Here is a 17732-nt window from a genome sequence, read left to right as displayed (position 1 = left end):
CCCAAACATTTTCCTTCTAAAGGCCGCAATACTATCATTCAAAGTTCTTGAGGATCGCTATGTAAGCGAATAGTTGATAAAATAGCACCTGTAGGCATCTCTCCTCTCTCAATAGCATCTACAGGACTACCAAAGCAAAGAAATATTAATTTTTCAATCATTAAAATGCCTAAATCCCTAAAAATGATGAGAAAAATGTTATGGAAGAATTACAGGAACATCAAACTTTTTCAAGGTTTGGTTAATGGTCCAATGTTGCCTCTCCCACTCAACCCACCATTTACATAGAGCCAGTTTTGTCTAGTGGTTAAGGCGCCAGACTAGAAAGCAAGAGGTCACGAATTCAAATCCCACCTTAGCCATGAAAGCCAGCTGGCTGACCTTGGGCCAGTCCCCTCTTCTCAGCCCAATTTGCCTCACAGGGATGTTGTGGGGGAAAATAGGAGGAAGATATGTTCGCTGTCTTGGGCTGTTTGTAAAAAATAAAAAGATGGGGTACAAATAAATAAATATTAGAGCCAGTACTTAAGACTTCTGCTAGTATTCTTATGCACCACGGATGAAGAGCTCTTGATTTATAATGTCAGGAATTACTACCCTATTAATTTATATCTTGAAGTATGGTGTATGGCACCGCCTGAGAAGCACTCAATCAGATATTTATACTTCTGGGCTGTTTTGTTATAACTTCCACTGTAAATTTAATATAAAGCTGAGAAAGATATTGAGATATAAAATTTCTGCTGTCTCACAGGTCAACTCCTTGGCTCACCAATATTCTGCCGCTGAAGAGTTTATCCATCTTATGAAAACGAAAACCACATTGGAAGAGAAGCGTGGCTAGAAGGACTGCAAAGTCTTTTCAAGATCTATTTCAGGCAGAATTTAATGCCCTCAGACAACTCCTGCCTACCTTTATTCTCGGCTTCCAAGCCATTGTCTAACTCCTACCGAAACCCTTTCCTTTTCTTAGAGGTTTCTACAACCACCTTTCAAATATTTTTGTTTTCAGTTCGAGGCAACTTCATTTTAGCAAGGCAACATATTCAGTGAGCCAGATGGCATTAAGAAAAATCTAGTCTGTATAATTAAAACAATGAATGAATGAATGAATGAAATTTTTTTTTCTCTCCACTTATATATTGGGCCATTCAAGAACATTTTCTTACAACCAGTAATATTTTTTCTGCTCCTTCCTTCCTTCCTTCCTTCCTTCCTTCCTTCCTTCCTTCCTTCCTTCCTTTCCTCCTCCTCCATCTTTCTTCTTTTTCTTCTCTCCCTTTTTTAATTAAGATAATAAATTGGCCTTAAATTATCCCTGAAATCAGAGTAGCGTTGATTACAATGGAGCTCATGCTGTGACAGCTCAAGATGATGTTATTTTTATTCCTTTTCAATGAGATCTTAATCTCTTCCTGCATGTAAACAAATTGTCAGAGTAACCTTGCTCTTTAATCTCCCACTAGAAGACCTTCAGAGCGTTGAGAGATAAGAGATCTTGCTGAGATTTTATCTGCTTTTACAGAGATGACCCCATTCTTGTCTCTCTTCTGAAACACCTCCAGAAAATCCCATTATAAGCTTTCAAAATCAAGATTTTAAAATAGAAAATGATCTTCACACAAGACGTATCAGGGTACATGTATTTGTACACTGATAACTCTGCTTCGTTTAGTATGAATATTTTTTTTAAGTCAAGGAACTGTCCCAAAGGTGTTTTTTCAAGAGGCAGATGGACTTCCTTTGTTTTTCCTTGAAGAGAATTCACTTCTCATCCAAGAAGCTTCTTCAGTTCTGAGTTAATGGTGGAGGATGGAAGGATTCAGTCAGAACTGAAGAAGCTTCTTGGATGAGAAGTGAAATGTCTTCAAGGAAAAAAAGTCAAGAAAGTCCAGTTGTCTTCTGGAAAAGTACCTTTGGGGACAACCCTGACCTGGATGCCTAAGAATCTCCATAGAAATCAAGGAACTGTCCTGGTTCACAGTGAGAGCAGAGGAGATTCAAACTAACGGATGGAATCCATCTGGGAAAAAGCACATCAGAGTCCTCCAAAATGGCATCCTCAAACAGGATTAAGATTACAACACCCAGAATTCTCATTGAAAGGATCCTGGGAATTCTGGGACTTGCATTCCTGATTAATAATTACTCAGCAATAAAAAGTAGAATTTTTCTTCACAAAAGAGCCGTTGGTGTTTCTACAACTGTCTTGGTTTGCTTTAGAGTTTCTTCTGGACTCCTTTCTTTGGTTTATTTTAATATTGAGATGAAATGGGAGAGACTATGATGGAGGTTCTTATAGTATTTTCTGCCCTCTTTTTGGCTGTACATCTTCATCATTCTTCAGTGATCCTGCTTGCCTATTGATCAAGAAGGATCTTGTGTGGAGTTTCCTTCTTATCTGTTTCTATGAAGTGTAGAAGAAGGGATCAAGTATTTGTCAAAGAGGGTGAGCAATCCAGTTCATGTCTACCATCAATCACGGAGACTCCATGAATGACTTTGGGCCACTTAATTTTTAAATCCAACTTACCTCAGAGAATTGTTGTGGGAAAAGAATTATAGGAGGCAGTGTCTTGAACACCATCTTGAACTGTTGGAAGAAAAATGTGATGTAAAACTAATACATAAATAATTGTAGGAGATGACCAGCCTGAACTTGAGGGAGGGGTCAAATTCATGAATCACTCAGCAACCCTCAAGAGATCGAAGTCCAACCCACCTTGAATTCTTATCTACCACCAAATTGCTGTGACCGTTAGTAGTTCAGATTTTTGTAGAGAGCTTAAGCTTGCAATGAACCTTTATACCCTTTTGAACTGCCTGGATCTCCTGATTTCTCTGGCACTTGACAATAACATGCAGTCACTAGGACTTGTCCTGATCTTAGGGTCAGGGGCTAACTTTTATTTCAACTTTTTCCTCCTCTTCCCTCTACCAGCAAATATTCAAAGTCTACATGTTCTTTCATATTTCTGATATGATAATTTAGAAGGAGGAGGAGGATACTTTGGAGAGACAAAAACATTTGTCTAAATGCTGGACCTGGAAGACCTTTAGTCACTGCGAAGAATGAAAGGAACCCACTCCAAAGCTTTTGTTTTAAAAACTCCCATATACCAGGTTAGTTCCACAAATTCTGATATGTAAATCTGAGGTCATGCAAGCATCGTTGCTTACAAAAATAGGACAGGGAGTGCTCGAGAGCATCCACAAACCTAGAAAGCATTTGCATCAAGGTGAGGCTAATTTAGTGAGGGATGTGTGATACTGCAAAGGGGTCTTACGGACCCTCCTCTGTTCTCTGTTCCAATTTTACATGGCTCATGCAAGGCTTCTATTAATGTTTGGGAAACGTGTGTCATTTATTTCCTGGCAGAGTGGTTATTTGTCTACATAAGAGTGTTCCATCAACCCAAATGATTTATCATGCTCTCCGGCAGGAGATTTCCCTCCCTCTACTGAAAACACAGCCAAAATCTACTCTTCTCCACCTCTCGCAAAGCTCTGCCATTTGGGAGGAATACCTCACAGAGCCCTACAAAGGATCAATGAAGCAGAGAGCTGTAATTCTCATTAGATGATACCTTTTTCAATGTGACATTTCAAAATTAATGGACAGAAAAGACCTCTTGTTAGAATCCCAGTGGGTTAACTAGGCAGATGACGTTAATGTGGGTTTGTAAACAGCTAGGCAACTTGCTCACCTGTGGCGAGAAGAAGAGTCTCCAGATGACCAGGACAGTATAATCTGGAAAATGCAGAGAAAGCTGGACAATTCACAGTTGAGAAAAACGAGCAATGATCCAAAAAGGCTTCCAGTTTAAGTCTGTGCTCAGCCGTGAGTCCCTTAGACCATTCTTAACTCAGAGTAGGGTGAGGGATCTTCAGTGGAAATGTTCATGCTTGCTTGGAGAATCAATGGCCTCCTGCTGATCTTTCCTTAACAAATGTGGCTCGAACTAGGTTCATATGTGTGCAAGTACACTCTCTCACACACACATCTGTATACTTTTCATGCCCCAAAATACTGAACTTGAAGAAAGGGGAGGAAAAAACAAAGCAAATAATGCATTAGCTATCTTGAAACCAGACATGGTTAACGTATCATTTGTAATTATCAGGTTGTCTATTGTAACCTATAGATGTTATCTATGAACTCCTGAAATTAAATATACATCTTTCATTTACTAAAATGCAGCAAAAATAACAGAGTAAAGAGTTGGAAGGAACCTTCTAGTCTAACCCCATGCTCAAACAGGAGACCCTATAACATTTCAGACAGGTGGCTGTCCAATCTCTTCTTAAAAGCTTCCAGTGATGGATCATCCACGACTTCTGAAGGCAAGCCATTCCACTGATGATTGTCTTCACTGTTAGGAAATTTCTCCTTCATTTTAGGTTACTTCTCTCCTTGATTAGTTTCCATCCATAGTTCCTTGTCTTGCCTTCTGGTGCTCTGGAAAATAGGTAGACCCCTTCTTCTTTCTGGCAGCCACTCAAATATTGGAACATTGCTATATGTCACCCCCAAGTCCTTCTTTTCAATAGGTTACTGAATATCCATCCCATAGTTTCAGTCATCTGGAGGATGTCACACAGATTGTCTAGCCTACACTGCCTATGCATACACACACACACACACACACACACACACACCATATATTCCTCTATTTCTCAGAGATGTATCTAGCTTTATCAGAATTTGCAACCGTTGGGATAATGGAAAATATCACCTCATTAGCATGAAGTTTGTCATTTGTTCTCTAATAAAACCAAAGGAAACAAAAAAAGTAAATGACAGTATATTAATGGAGTTTGTCTTGTTTTTAATGTGCGCAGAGACACTATAAAGCTTTTTTATTGGGGAAGTGTGATGACATGCTTGCACTTTGATAGTACAAGTCGAACTCGAAGAAGGAGCATGAATTGGATAGCTCTGTGAAAAAAAAACTCTCCTAATGATGTAGTAAAATTTGACTCTGATGTTGTAAAATCTGTTTATGGCAAAGCCACAGTTTCTGCAGTATCCTATTCGGCCAAGACTGGTAGTAGAACAGCATAGAGGGAAGAAGCCACTGGGTGAAAATGGCTGAGGTTGTATTTCTTATTTGTTTATATTTAGGGGACTGAAGGTTAAAACACATGAAGAACGGTTGCAGGAATTTGGTATGTCTAGTTTAATGAAAAGATGGAGTGGGGGGGGTGACACAATAGCAGTCTTCCAACATCTAAGGGGCTGCCACAAAGAAGAAGACTAGAAATATATAAACCATCAAATGTTCATATGAGTAAACAAGATCCAGAGTACAGAATTACAGAGAGCTGAATTAGGAGTCGAAAGTTCAGCACATTAAACCTGGAGTTGTATATGTATGCCATTATATTATTGGGCAGTGGGCTCCACTCCATAAGAAGTTACCAACTGCAATTCTGAACAATGTGTGAATCTGTAGGGTCTTTGGCGCTCTCTGAGCTTGGTTGTTTTCTTGAAGACATTTCATTACCCAGCTAGGTAACATCATCAGTGCACAATGAAACTTCCGCAAGAAAGCAATCAACTTCAGAGAGGACCAAAGACCCCATAGTTCAAAAGTGAGCTAGAAAAATGTCCTCTTCTCATGTTCGAATCTCTTGATTAAGTGCATAGTAATTCCTCGTCTTTTTGTAATAAATACCATTTTTTTTCTGGTACCCCTTCTGTAATGTAGAATTCACAAATGCAAGTCCAGCTAAATTGCTAACCGTGTTAGGTTTGATAAGTACTGAATTACAATTTTTGTTTGTAAGTAAACTCATCAGGAAATCCCAGGTTGTTAGTTAAACCAGGAAGTGAGAAAAACATCCTGGAGGAAAGCAATGACAAATTATGATCATATTTTGGCAGGGAGGAAAAAAAGTCACGTCCATGAAATGTTAGAAGACCGGTTGATTTTGAAAAAGAGTTTGCATTTATATTTTGTCAGATAGCAACAATCAAACTTTGGCTAATCGTGAAAAATGCTCAGCAGCATTGGATCTAATTAGTGGGTTTAATTAAGGAACTGATTGATGGGAGACCACTAGTAAAGACTTAGAGCTGCTTCTTGACACTCACAGAAGTGTGGCTAAACAGGAGGCAAAGATTAGCTTCTGTGCCATGCTTTAAACTTCACTTTGTGACTCTGCTGGATCCATGAAGTGGAGCTGGTAAAATTTGCACAAGCAGCTGCAATCTGATCCAAGGAGAAAGCAGGTGGTTGTGAAGCAGAGAGACACGACTCACAAATGCTAGACAGGGAGGCAAGTGCCAAAAACAATGTTATTCAAGTGGTTTGCAATAGTTGACCACAGCAATCAATATAAAAGTATTTTAGAGGTGTCAACTGATGGAACACATGCAAATATTCTCTGGCAGGCATTTAAATTACTTCCTGGATTTTAAGAATCTAGGAAGTTTAATTTATCAAAAGCAGAGGGAATGATCCAAAACTTCAAACAACAAAATTCCCCCAAATATTATAGGAGTTCCTCTTATACATAAGTGATAAAATTGTTGCATGTGATCCAACTACACTGTTGTTGTTGTTGTTGTTTTGCTTTGCTCTGTGCCTTGGTTAAGATGTTCTACTACTTGTATGTCAAAGTCCCTTGACTAAATATATAAGTCCTAATGTATATAATTCACATAATGTGTCTATTGGAATAATTGCACAAACAATGCAGACCCCATAAATGCTGCCTATTATCCAGATTGCTTTCAGAAATAAATAACCACTCTGTCCATTAATAAGGGAGGAAATCCCAAATTTAAAAAAAAAATGGCATAGAGTGGCTGAAATCTCCAGAATAGGTTTTCAGACAAGTGAGGAGTTCCTCCCACTGTGTATATCCCATTTTCTCTGTGTGTATTAATATGCTGTGGGAATTCAACAGCGTGCACAGCCCTGCACAGAAATCTTGGATGGGTCACTGTGATATTTGCCAGTATTACTCTCAGTCACTCATGATCTCCACCATCGGCCCACACACTGCAGTGCTCAACCGAGCTGCAAATTCTAACAAATGGGGCTTTGCTTTCAATTCAGTTCTGCCCATTTTTCCCCCTGCTAAGCTCCTGATGAGCTTGAAATAGTCCATTAGTTTCCTGATAAAGAGGGAGAAGATCAGGAGGAAACATGGGAGGAACAGGCAGGGACCATCTCCTGCCTTCTCTGAACCAGGCAGCTGCCCAAAGCTCATGAAGGCCACCACCCCCCTGCTTGGCATGGCTGGTTTTTCACAGATGTACCCAAGCAGCAGTTCAGGGTTTTTCCTCTCTTGTTCCAGCCTTAAGACTCAGTTGAAGAAAATCCAGCTGAGAGAAGAAAAAGCAATATTTGGTTTTGATTTGATCTGATGCCCAGGCAGAGCTGATATGGCCAAGCAACAGAAAAGGATCTCAGCTTTGAACAAGAGGCTTGGGAAAATAGTCCTTGGCAAATCAGATAGGAGGTGGCTTGATCAAAATTTTGACTTGAACCAAAAAGATGCTGAGACTCTCTGGAAGGAGTGCAGAGAAGAGCAACAAAGATGATTAGGGGACTGGAGGCTAAAACATAGGAAGAACGATTGCAAGAATTGGGTGTGTGCACAGCCAAGCTCCTAACCAATCAGAACACACCTCCATCCAATCAGAACACAGCCAAGCTCTCATCCAATCAGTTCATACCCCCACTGGCAGTTAAAAGGAAAAAAACAGCTACGATCCCACATTGCTCCTAGAAGCACGAAGCCGAAAACACCAGCCTGAAGATGATGAATGAGACTTTGTCGAAACGTCGCCAAGACACTTCCAATTTGATGCGGGAGAAAACCCGAATAACCAAAGACCTACATATATATATAATATATATCTCCAAGCAAAGACATTATAAGCACATTCTTCCCATGGGTCTTTTTCAGATGGGAATATGTAAGCAGTTTGGGAGTTTCAAAACACTAAAAAGATGCATCAGAGAAAACAGTGACTATGGCAGAATTCCTCTGATCATCACACAGGCCCAAAAATATGCTCAAAGACGCTGCCAAGAGAATCTCAGCAGAAATGAAGTAGACAAATAGAAACCACGTTTGCAGGAGAAGAAAACTGGAAGGCAGGTTTGGCACAGGGTTAGTTTTACTTCCTTCTCGCTAGTTTTTAAGAATCTCCTCTGAACACCTTTGAATTCCAATGATATATATATAGGTATTTTCAAGTGCTTATAAAATATAACAAGAGTCTAGAAGGATGGGAGGGAGGGAGGAATGAAAAAGAAGGAAGGAGGGAAAGGGAAAGTGGATGAGAGGGAGGGAAGGAAGGAGGGAGGAAGGAAGGAAGGAAGGAGAGAGAGTAGAAGAGAAAGAAAGGGAGAGAGAGGGAGGGAAGAAAGAAAGAAGTCTCATTCATCTGTGCAAAGATGGCAGAGTACCCAGGGGGGATATTTCCACTAGCCTTGCTTCCATTCACATTCCATCATTTCTAGCCAGACTTATGAAGAAATATATAGATCTGGATCAGATATCCTTGTCTCTTTCCCCAGTCATGAAGTCCAGAAGTGTTTTTACCTCTTCAACGGGAGACAAAAGAGTGTCCCTTTCATGCCATGGCTTCCAAGTTTGACATTCCCATTCTGTTCCTTAGCAAGCACACCTTCTGCAGCTCATCCAATAACAAAGGAAACTCCCTCGGCGCCTGTTTGGGAATAAACATCCTACTTGTCAACTTCTAAAAGATGAGCATTGAGCTTGAGAAAACCTTTAAAGCGTTGCTTCCGCTTTGGCCTGAAGATTTATCCCATTTGGATCAGGACGGTGTTAAGGAATGGAATAGAATGATCTCTCTCTCTGTCTATGTGTGTGTGTGTGTGTGTGTGTGTGTGTCTCCCACGCTCCTCTGAGCCCTGGGCTTTCCCTTTTGTCTGCTGCTCCCTTTTCCAGACACGTGAAAAATCCAATTGGCCAACAAATTAAAGCCAATTAGCACGTGAGCCCCCCAAGAACACCCCACACGCAGCCATCAACTTTTGGCGGAGATGCTCAAAAAGGTATTATCCGAGTTCCGCCTCAGTCGGGAAGCGCACAGTGGCGACGCATTGGCTTAAAATATTAAGATCTCGGGGAGTGAGCAGAGGGTTATTCTGAGCTCCCAGCTGGCAAAGCATTCCTGACGGGAGATGGCAGGGCAGATGTCCAAGGACAATCAAAGGGAGACGAAAGTTTAAGCCAACGTTTGCCTATCTCATATTTTCGGTCTTGATCCCTGCTCCTCAGAGATGGAGAACAGCTGTTGCACTTTGGGGATCAGCCACATTTAACTGTTCAAGTCTTCCACTTCCTTCCCTCCACTCCCACCCCCCTTCTCTTAACTCCACCAGCTTTGGACTTCAACACCCTACATTCATTCCTTAAAGAATGAGGCCCAGCCTTGACAAAGCTCTGGGAAAAAAAAACATGAAGAAGAATGCATATTTTCGCTTGGGTCTGAGATCCTGAGGTTTTTAAGAAGAAAAGTGGACAGCCCTTTGTCTGGAATGCTATAGGGTCTCCTGCTTGAGCAGGGGGCTGGACTAGAAGACCTCCAAGGTCCCTTCCAACTCTGTTATTCTGTTACTTTTCCAAGGTGAGGGACAAGCGGTATCACAGGCACCTTGACATGGTGAAAATGATATAATTTGGACCAGTCATAATTAAGAATTTGTGTGATGATGTCATGATGTCTATGACTTCTTCATGGTCTACATCAGTTATCAAGAAACTCAGGTTATGGAGATGCTTTGGGGCTGTCAACCCTTCAAGGTAGCAAAGACAGCAAAACCAAATCCACAAGTAGTAACACTATGGGTAGTCCTTTGCTCACCACCATTTGTTTAGCAATCGCTCCAAGTTACAATAGTGCTGAAAAGGTGAATTACGAATGGTCCTTGCATGAATGACCCTCACAGCATCATCATGGTCATGGGATCAAAATTAACATTTAACCATTATGACAAAACGAGCCATGAAATTGGATGTGACTCGCTTTACAGCTACCTTGCTTAGCGACAGAAATTCTTGTCCCAACTGTGATCATAAGTTGAGGACAATGTTGCAAGCCTGGAACCACTTCCACTCTCCTTTGCTTTTACTTTCCAGGGGACAAGATGTTCTGAGATGTTTCTTCTTCTTGTGCCACATTGTTATCAGACATTGGCGATCATGTTGGCGATCCTGTTTTTATCAGCAGCCGCACAAAAAAGTGCTGCTGAGTTTTGTCCAAACCAATCTCTTAGATTTTGAAGCCACGGTGTTCTTCTTCTGCCTGGACCTTGTTTGCCTTCAATCTTTCTCTGGAGGATTAAATGGAGTATGCCGTATTTTCTGGGTGTCATATTACATGTCCGAAATATTCTAATTATCATTTTTTAATTGTTTTGATGATTTCCCTTGGCTTTCCCAAGCGGCTTATCACCTCCTCATTTCTGATCTTGTTTGCTCCTTCTCTATTCCTCCTCTGGATTCAGATTTCATTTATTACATCATTGTCTAGCTTGGACTCTTCCTCCCATCTCCCAAGGTTACTCTCACAGTCTATTACAGGCTTTTATGGACACCACGTTTCTTATCCCTGAGAACTGTTCATTTTCAGTAGAAATTCGATTACTAAAAAAAAAAAAAAACAAATGCTTCTATATGGTCAATAATAAAGACATTGGACAGTAGTACAATGTCCCAGGTTTATCCAGAATATGAAAGTAAAGTAAAGGAGCTTCAGGGTTGAAAAACAACAATCCTGGATAGGAATTGTGTATCTCTTTCCACAGCTTCTTCTGGTTTTATTTATTCAAGGGCATGTTTCATCTAAGCTCAATTAACTTTTGGGTAAGTGGGTAAAATTTTGCTTTCATTTCTTCCCAGGGAAGAATCCTACGCATGGTTTTATGCTGTTCTCTTTTTCCTTTCATTAGGGAAATAAATGGTCTTCCTGGAGTGCCTGAGGCATTTTGCACCATAACTTTAACCCACCACCATCTTCCTCCCCACCTGCCAGGGAATCAGAAGAAAAGGATTGATGGCACTTCCATTAAAAACAAAACTGTCTTATTTTACAAGCTGTCAGATTTGGCAATCAAGGGCCAAAATGAGAGGAGAGGCATGAAAAAGGGAGAGAAAGTCTCTTGAACTTCAGTGGGCATTTAATGAAGAATATCCCCAATTTGAAAATCCATCAATTAGTGCTTGGATTGGGTCAAGATTTCAGGTCAACTCTTCTCTTTAATCCATGCTAGCCTGTCTCTTCCTTTTCCCTCGCTTCCTTTTGATGTCCCTTTGGAAAGGTTCACCACCCTGCTGGGACAAAGTGGCATAACTCAGCCTTAATCCCATAGGTGGTCCAACAACGGCAAGAGTAGAGTTACAACATCTAGCAACTGACGTGGATGCCTGTAGCCTCAGTAAATGGCAGGCAATCAAAAAAAAAGGAGAAGAGGGAAGAGGGAAGTGGAAGAAGGAAGGAAGGAAGGAAGGAAGGAAGGAAGGAAGGAAGGAAGGAAGGAAGGAAGGAAGGAAGGAAGGAAGGAAAAGAAAAGAAAAGAGGGAAAGGGAAAGGAAATGGAAAGGAAAGGAAAGGAAAGAGGGAGAGAGGAAGGAAAAGAGGAAGGAAATGGAAAGGAAAGGAAAAGAAAGGAAAGAAGGAGAGAGGGAGGAAAAGAGAGAAAGGAAAGGAAAGGAAAGGAAAGGAAAGGAAAGGAAAGAGGGAAAGAGAGGAAGGGAAGAGAATATTTGGATCCCAAATTCATGTCCTTATGCTCTTCTTTTTATTTTATTTTTTTATGTGTATAAATCTACAGAGTGAACCTAGTTGGGAGTTTTCTGTTCATCTGCCTTCCCACCTTTAAATGTTATCTGTCTTATTATCTCCAGGCAGTTCCATTTCAAGCAAGGAGATTATGCAACCAAGGGGGGGAGAGGAAGGGGAAGCTATGACTTCAGCAAGATATAGCAGACACAAAAAGTGTGACAAATTGCCAGGACAGGGGAAGCAGGGGCAACTTGTGAAGGTGGAAATTAAATCCCCAGCCCGACAATGCACCATTATGCTGGCTTCTATAAGGACTCTTGTTGAAGTGAGATTGAGGGAAGAAAGCCACCAAAAATGAGAGGTGGGGAGAGAAACGATGGACACGTATCTCCCCCAACATCTCTTTTCTTGACTAGTCTACCTCTTCAAACATCCTCAACATCCTAAATTATGTGATGGAAATATTCCCATAATGTGTGCGAAAGCATTGGAATAATAACATCTACCCGCAGACCTCGGCTTACGGCCACAACTGAGTCCCAAAATTCTGTTAAGTGAATGTTACCTTTCTTGCCACAGTTGTTAAGTGAATCGCTGCATTTGTTTAGTTGGTAACCTAGTTGTTAAGTGAATCTGGCTTCCCCGTTGACTTTAGAACAGTGGTCTTCAAACTTGGCCCTTTTATGAGTTGCAGACTTCAACTCCCAGAATTCTGGGAGTTGAAGTCCGCAAGTCATAAAAGGGCCAAGTTTGAAGACCCCTGCTTTAGAACATGGAATGGCAGAATTGGAAGAGACTTTAGAGGTCTTTTAGTCCAGCCCTCTGCTCTATGCGATTCTAGACCAATGGCTATCCAGTCTCTTCTTAAAAGCCTCCAGTGATGGATCACCCACAACTTCTGGAGGCAAGCCGTTCCACTGATTAATTGTTCTCACTATCAGGAAATTTCTCCTTAGTTCTAGGTTGCTTTTCTCCTTGATTAGTTTCCATCCATTCCTTCTTGTCCTACCTTCAGTTGCTTTGGAGAATAGCTTGACTCCTTCTTCTTTCGGGCAGCCCCTCAAATATTGGAACCCTGCTATCCTGTCATCCCCAGTCCTTCTTTTCATTAAACTAGAAAAACCCTATTCCCACAACCGCTCCTCATATGTTTCAGCCTTCATCCCCCTAATCATCTTTATTGCTCTTCTCTGCACCCTTTCCAGAGTCTCAATATGGACCTAGGATTGCTGCAGTCCAGTCAGACCTTCCACTAAGCCAACTTTCAGGACCAAAAGAATAATCTGGGATTAAACTGGTACAGTTCCATCCTTGTAGGACAATGAAATGCCTCGTTCAATCATTCTGGTATTTCAAAGGATGGCACATGGTAAAATCTTGGACTGGGATAATTATATTAAACCACTCCAGAGCCTTTGTCAATGCTAGGCAATTTTGTCTGCTCAAGTGGCCGAGTCACCAAAATTATATTGAGTCCACAATTGTCCTGCGGTGGATATGGCATGACAATAAATTGCCCCGAATCTAAACTGTTTGAGGGCCCCTTTCTCTCACCCACCCCCCCACCCACCCCCCTTTGGACAGTTGCCATGATCCCAGACATTCAAAAATATTTCAGACTTAAAAGGTTAAGATTTTAAGTGCAGCTGATTTTATCGGGGCTTTTAACTAACACAGCCAGGTGGATTAAAAGAATGTGTACAATCTTCACTCCAGACACTTGGGTAAATATGAACAAGCAGCAAGACGGCGAAGGGAAGAATCTGCTGTTATTGTGTATTAATTTGAAAGAGGAGATTAAAGAAAGTGAAGAAATCAGTAGTGTAAATAGAAAAAAGGATTTCAATTTATATGTAAGAACATTACTCTAGCAGCAGCCTGGTTATTTTCAAATAAGGGGGGGGAGCTCTTTTTTTTTTGTTAGGAAAGTGGGGAGGAGAGTTGAGAGAGGAAGAAATTTACATATCCTTCCCTCCACCCCCTTTCTCTTTGTGTGCAGGAATGGACACTAGTTAGCTTAACCGTGTTCCTTTCATGTGGTCCTTTTAATTGTATGTTTCCTAGAGAATACCACATTGCTTGTTTGGGGATGATCAAGAGGATCGCTGCAATAACTTTCTCCTCCTTTTTGCACAAGAGCTTACGGTTTTATAGCATTCACTCTAAAGAACAGCTCTCTTTCTTTGCCCTTCATTTCGATATTAATCTGTACAATAGAACTAGGCTAGCTTCCATTGTTTCTTTCTTTTGCTGTTGTACCAAAACTTAAATACTTCCCATTCTTAATTTTTTAAAAAACTTTTGTCCTTTCTCATTTAACTAGATAGAGCTGTATTGTATAAAATTGACATCACATTATTCTAAAATATTTTAAAGTATTTTCTTTTCATAGAGAAATAAATCTCTCTTTCCCTCTCCCTCCCTCCCTCCCTCCTTTTCTCTCTTTCACTTGAGCTATCTATCTATCTATCTATCTATCTATCTATCTATCTATCTCTCTCTCTCTCTCTCTCTCTATCTATCTATCTATCTACCTACCTACCTACCTACCTATCTAATCTATCTATCTATCTATCTATCTATCTATCTATCTATCTATCTATCTGGCTAGCTGACTAGCAAGCTATCATTTATCAGTTTATCAATATATCTCTCATCTATCTGCCTGTATGTCTGTCTGCCTATCTATCTGCTTTTTACTTATATTTCCTTTTTCCTTGTGAAAAAAAATGTGTTAACATAATTAATTACATCTAGAGTCCCTTCTTTTTTAAAAAAAAATTGCTCTTAGCGACATACTTGGAATAATGCCATTTTATCCTCCTAACCATCCTGCAGGATGGGCCAAGTTGGTAAGGAAAGACAGAATTTCTTTCTAAAAGGTTCCATTACAATGTTAGCTGGAGATGCAAAAGATTGTGATGGGTGTTTCTCTTGCCCACTTATCCGTGCCTTCGCATCCTGCAAGGTAAGAAGGCATGAACACCACTGAATTTATTCCTCAGAACTTCCCTAAGAACGCAAAGAGGTCCCAGATGGGAGACCAAGGATGGAGGGTGCACCGTTCTTTCTCTCCGACTACAATTTTGGGAATCCCTGAAGAGCGCTTAAAATTCAGCTTGTGTGAATATTGTTGCACTGAATTGATTTGGAACAATTTGGAGCATTTCATCAATTCGATAAATTGAATCAACGGATTGATTGAATTTACCAAATTAAATTAGAAGAACCTGATTTGATTCAAGCCCCTTTGGACCTACTCCACTTGTTACTGTGATCATTTTCAAAGAACCGTGTTCGTTCGATGGAAATTGATCTCCTGCTCTTGGGAGAGGAAGGCATCTCTCATTAAAACCACCCTATCCCTCCCTTCAGTTTTACAGTCTAAAAAGCCACAACCCAGAAGCATCAGTCCTCATTTGAGCCCTACAAGTTTTCTGGAAGCAGTATCCACACAGAGAACCGGTTGTTCACATATCTGAATCCCACCACTGGATAAAAGAGGTCTGTTTTATTGCTCCCTCCAAATTTGCTCTGTCCAAACTCAACATTGAGGGGGCCTTTGGTGCTCTCAGAGTTTGGCTGTTTTCCTGCAGACATTTCATTGCCCAAACTAGATAACTTCATCAGTGCCAGAAAATGATTGACACTGATGATGCTTAGGTAATGAAACATCTGCAAAAAAAAAAAAAAAAATCCATCAAGCTCAGAGAGCATCAAGGAGCCCCCTTTTAAATCTTGAGCTTCAAATATTCTCCTTTATTGAGACTCAACATTTGTTGGAAGCTTCTGAACCCCACTCCTGGGTCCTCAAATAGTCCCTGGACAAACTTTAAAGCCCCCCATCCCTCAGATAAGTGTTTTCAGGGGCAGTTGCTCCTGAAAAAGCACCTGCTGGAGACGCTTGGTCTGCCTTTTCACTCTAACCTGTATTCGATATGGTGTTGTTACAGCTGTGAGCTGCAAAAGGAGGGCCCCTGAGTTTGCCTAAGTAGCTCCAAATGGCCGTCAGTGTGGCAACCAGCTGAATACATAAACCAGGCACCCCGAACCCCACACTGGCCCCAGGTCAGAGTAAATGGAATAATAATAAAATCCAAACGCTTTTGTCTCAATTTTCCATCCCGGTCAGACTTCTGCATAAATCTACAGATTCACAGTGACCTCTTCCTCTGGCATTGTGGATGAGGCAGTCCGCCGAAGATCCATTTGGCCTGGATCCTGCATGCTTTTAAAAGCCTTTGCCAATTAATTTTAGCAGACTTCCATGAGGATCGAGTGCAGCTTGCTTTGCAGCCTCCCCAATTACCCATGCTGTGCCCCCTATTTCTTCATTCTCACCCTCCCCCTCCAACCAGTGGGAGTGGGCGAATATTAATAGAATGACACCAATACATATTGATATTATTTTTTCATACAGCGGGTGTTTGAAAGAGTGATAGGAACAGACTGGAACAGCTGAGGGATGGAACAGATATGGGTGGAAGTGGCTTTTTATAATCTTCCTTGGCTTATTTGAGCACACAACAGGGAAGGAGGAAAAGGAACTTCCTGATTAAGGCATACATTTGGGATAGAGTGACATTGGAAGGGCTGCAATAAACTAGATGGCAGTCATACAGATCCCTATTGGTAGTCTGACTTCATAGACTCATGGGGCTGGGAGGGACCTTGGAGGTCTTCTAGTCCAACCTTCTGCCCAAGGAAGGAATCCTTATTCCATCCTGGGTCAAATGGTTGTCCATGTGTATTGTATTGGAAATTGCATTGTTATTAATTCTGTATTATTGTTGGCTGGCATCTATTTGTGAAAATAAAGATGTGTTGCAAAAATATTGCAGTTTAAAAGCTGGTCTCCAGAATGAGTTTCATGCTGATCTTTGAGCACCTGATCCAACACTAACCAACTTGACAAGCACCCTATCTTGACAAAAAAGAGAATGAAAGAAGAAACGTTTTTGACTCTTGGACAATGCTATATAAATACGGTTAGAAGTAAGGACCATGGAATGGTTTCTGAAATTTTACTTCTCCAATTTTCTAGCCTTTTAAATCATGAGAGCAGAATTGAAATTAGTATTATCTGATGTCAGTACAGTGACTAATACTATTAGTTGTAGCAACCATGTCCCATGAAATTTAGAAAGAAAGAAATACCAAACAAAAAGAAATAGCCCATAATTACCATCGTAGATGCTTGCTCCAAGGAGTTTGCCATCCAGACAGCATTCTCTTCATGTTAGGCAAAGTTGAATGTTGGCCCAGACAAACTTGTATGGTTTGCTTGCTTTTTTTTTTCTTTCTTTCTTTTTTTTTTTTTTTTGAAGAAGCTATTTATTTTACTGAGGTCTGCATTTTTTTGTTCACTGGTAATGCAAAGTTGCAAAGAAAATCAAACCCATGGTTCCAAATATTGACTTAGACAATGTGCCAGGGAATGATACTATGTCATAGTTGTGGGAAACCCCTCGTAGGTCAGATGACATTGGTCAATTCCCTCTTCAAGTTTTTTTAGTCTCCTCCTGCCGTTTTGCTAAGTTTGGAGATTCCTGCTGTAGGATGTGATGAGCACTTTATCCTAACACATCCTAGAGCAGGGATCTCCAAACTTAGTGGACTACAACTCCCAGAATTCCCCAGCGAGCCTTATAAGAAAGGCCATTTACCAGAAATTGGTGAAGTTGCTCCCTGCTTTTCTTCTAAATACACTGGGCTGCTTTCATTCATTCCAGCTTTCCTGGGTCCTGTTTCCGGGCAATGTGCCTTCCCAAGCACAGCGCTGAGTTGCATATTTATTTTCGAAGAAGATCTATGGAGTGCATATTCATAACCATAAATAAATATGGTGGTAGATGATGCTTCTTTGCTTTGCAATAGGTCACTTTTCCATTCTTATAATGCTAATTCCAAATAATAAAATAGCCAAATGATAAATGCATGTGGAGATAGGAAGGGA

The 17732-nt window shown here is 40.7% G+C and overlaps 1 long non-coding RNA gene across 3 annotated transcripts in view; it reads right to left on the bottom strand.

Moving 5' to 3' along the window:
• LOC120316405 overlaps positions 1-17732 on the bottom strand; it is a 162585-nt gene that overhangs the window by 116600 nt on the left and 28253 nt on the right. For 2 of the 3 annotated variants that reach the window (XR_005558948.1, XR_005558950.1), the window contains 4 exons: positions 8566-8692; positions 3708-4030; positions 2534-2593; positions 355-469 (listed from right to left, as the gene is read on the bottom strand). This is a non-coding gene — a long non-coding RNA (uncharacterized LOC120316405). The remainder of the gene's footprint in view (positions 1-354; positions 470-2533; positions 2594-3707; positions 4031-8565; positions 8693-17732) is intronic. The other variant, XR_005558949.1, reaches the window with a different exon arrangement.

This window comes from Crotalus tigris, unplaced genomic scaffold, assembly GCF_016545835.1.
Source record: "Crotalus tigris isolate CLP2741 ecotype Arizona unplaced genomic scaffold, ASM1654583v1 scf7180000019364.2947544272:3078424, whole genome shotgun sequence".
Taxonomy (NCBI): domain Eukaryota; kingdom Metazoa; phylum Chordata; class Lepidosauria; order Squamata; family Viperidae; genus Crotalus; species Crotalus tigris.
Note: the sequence above shows the minus strand (reverse complement) of the source record. Positions and strands in the feature narration are given on the sequence as shown.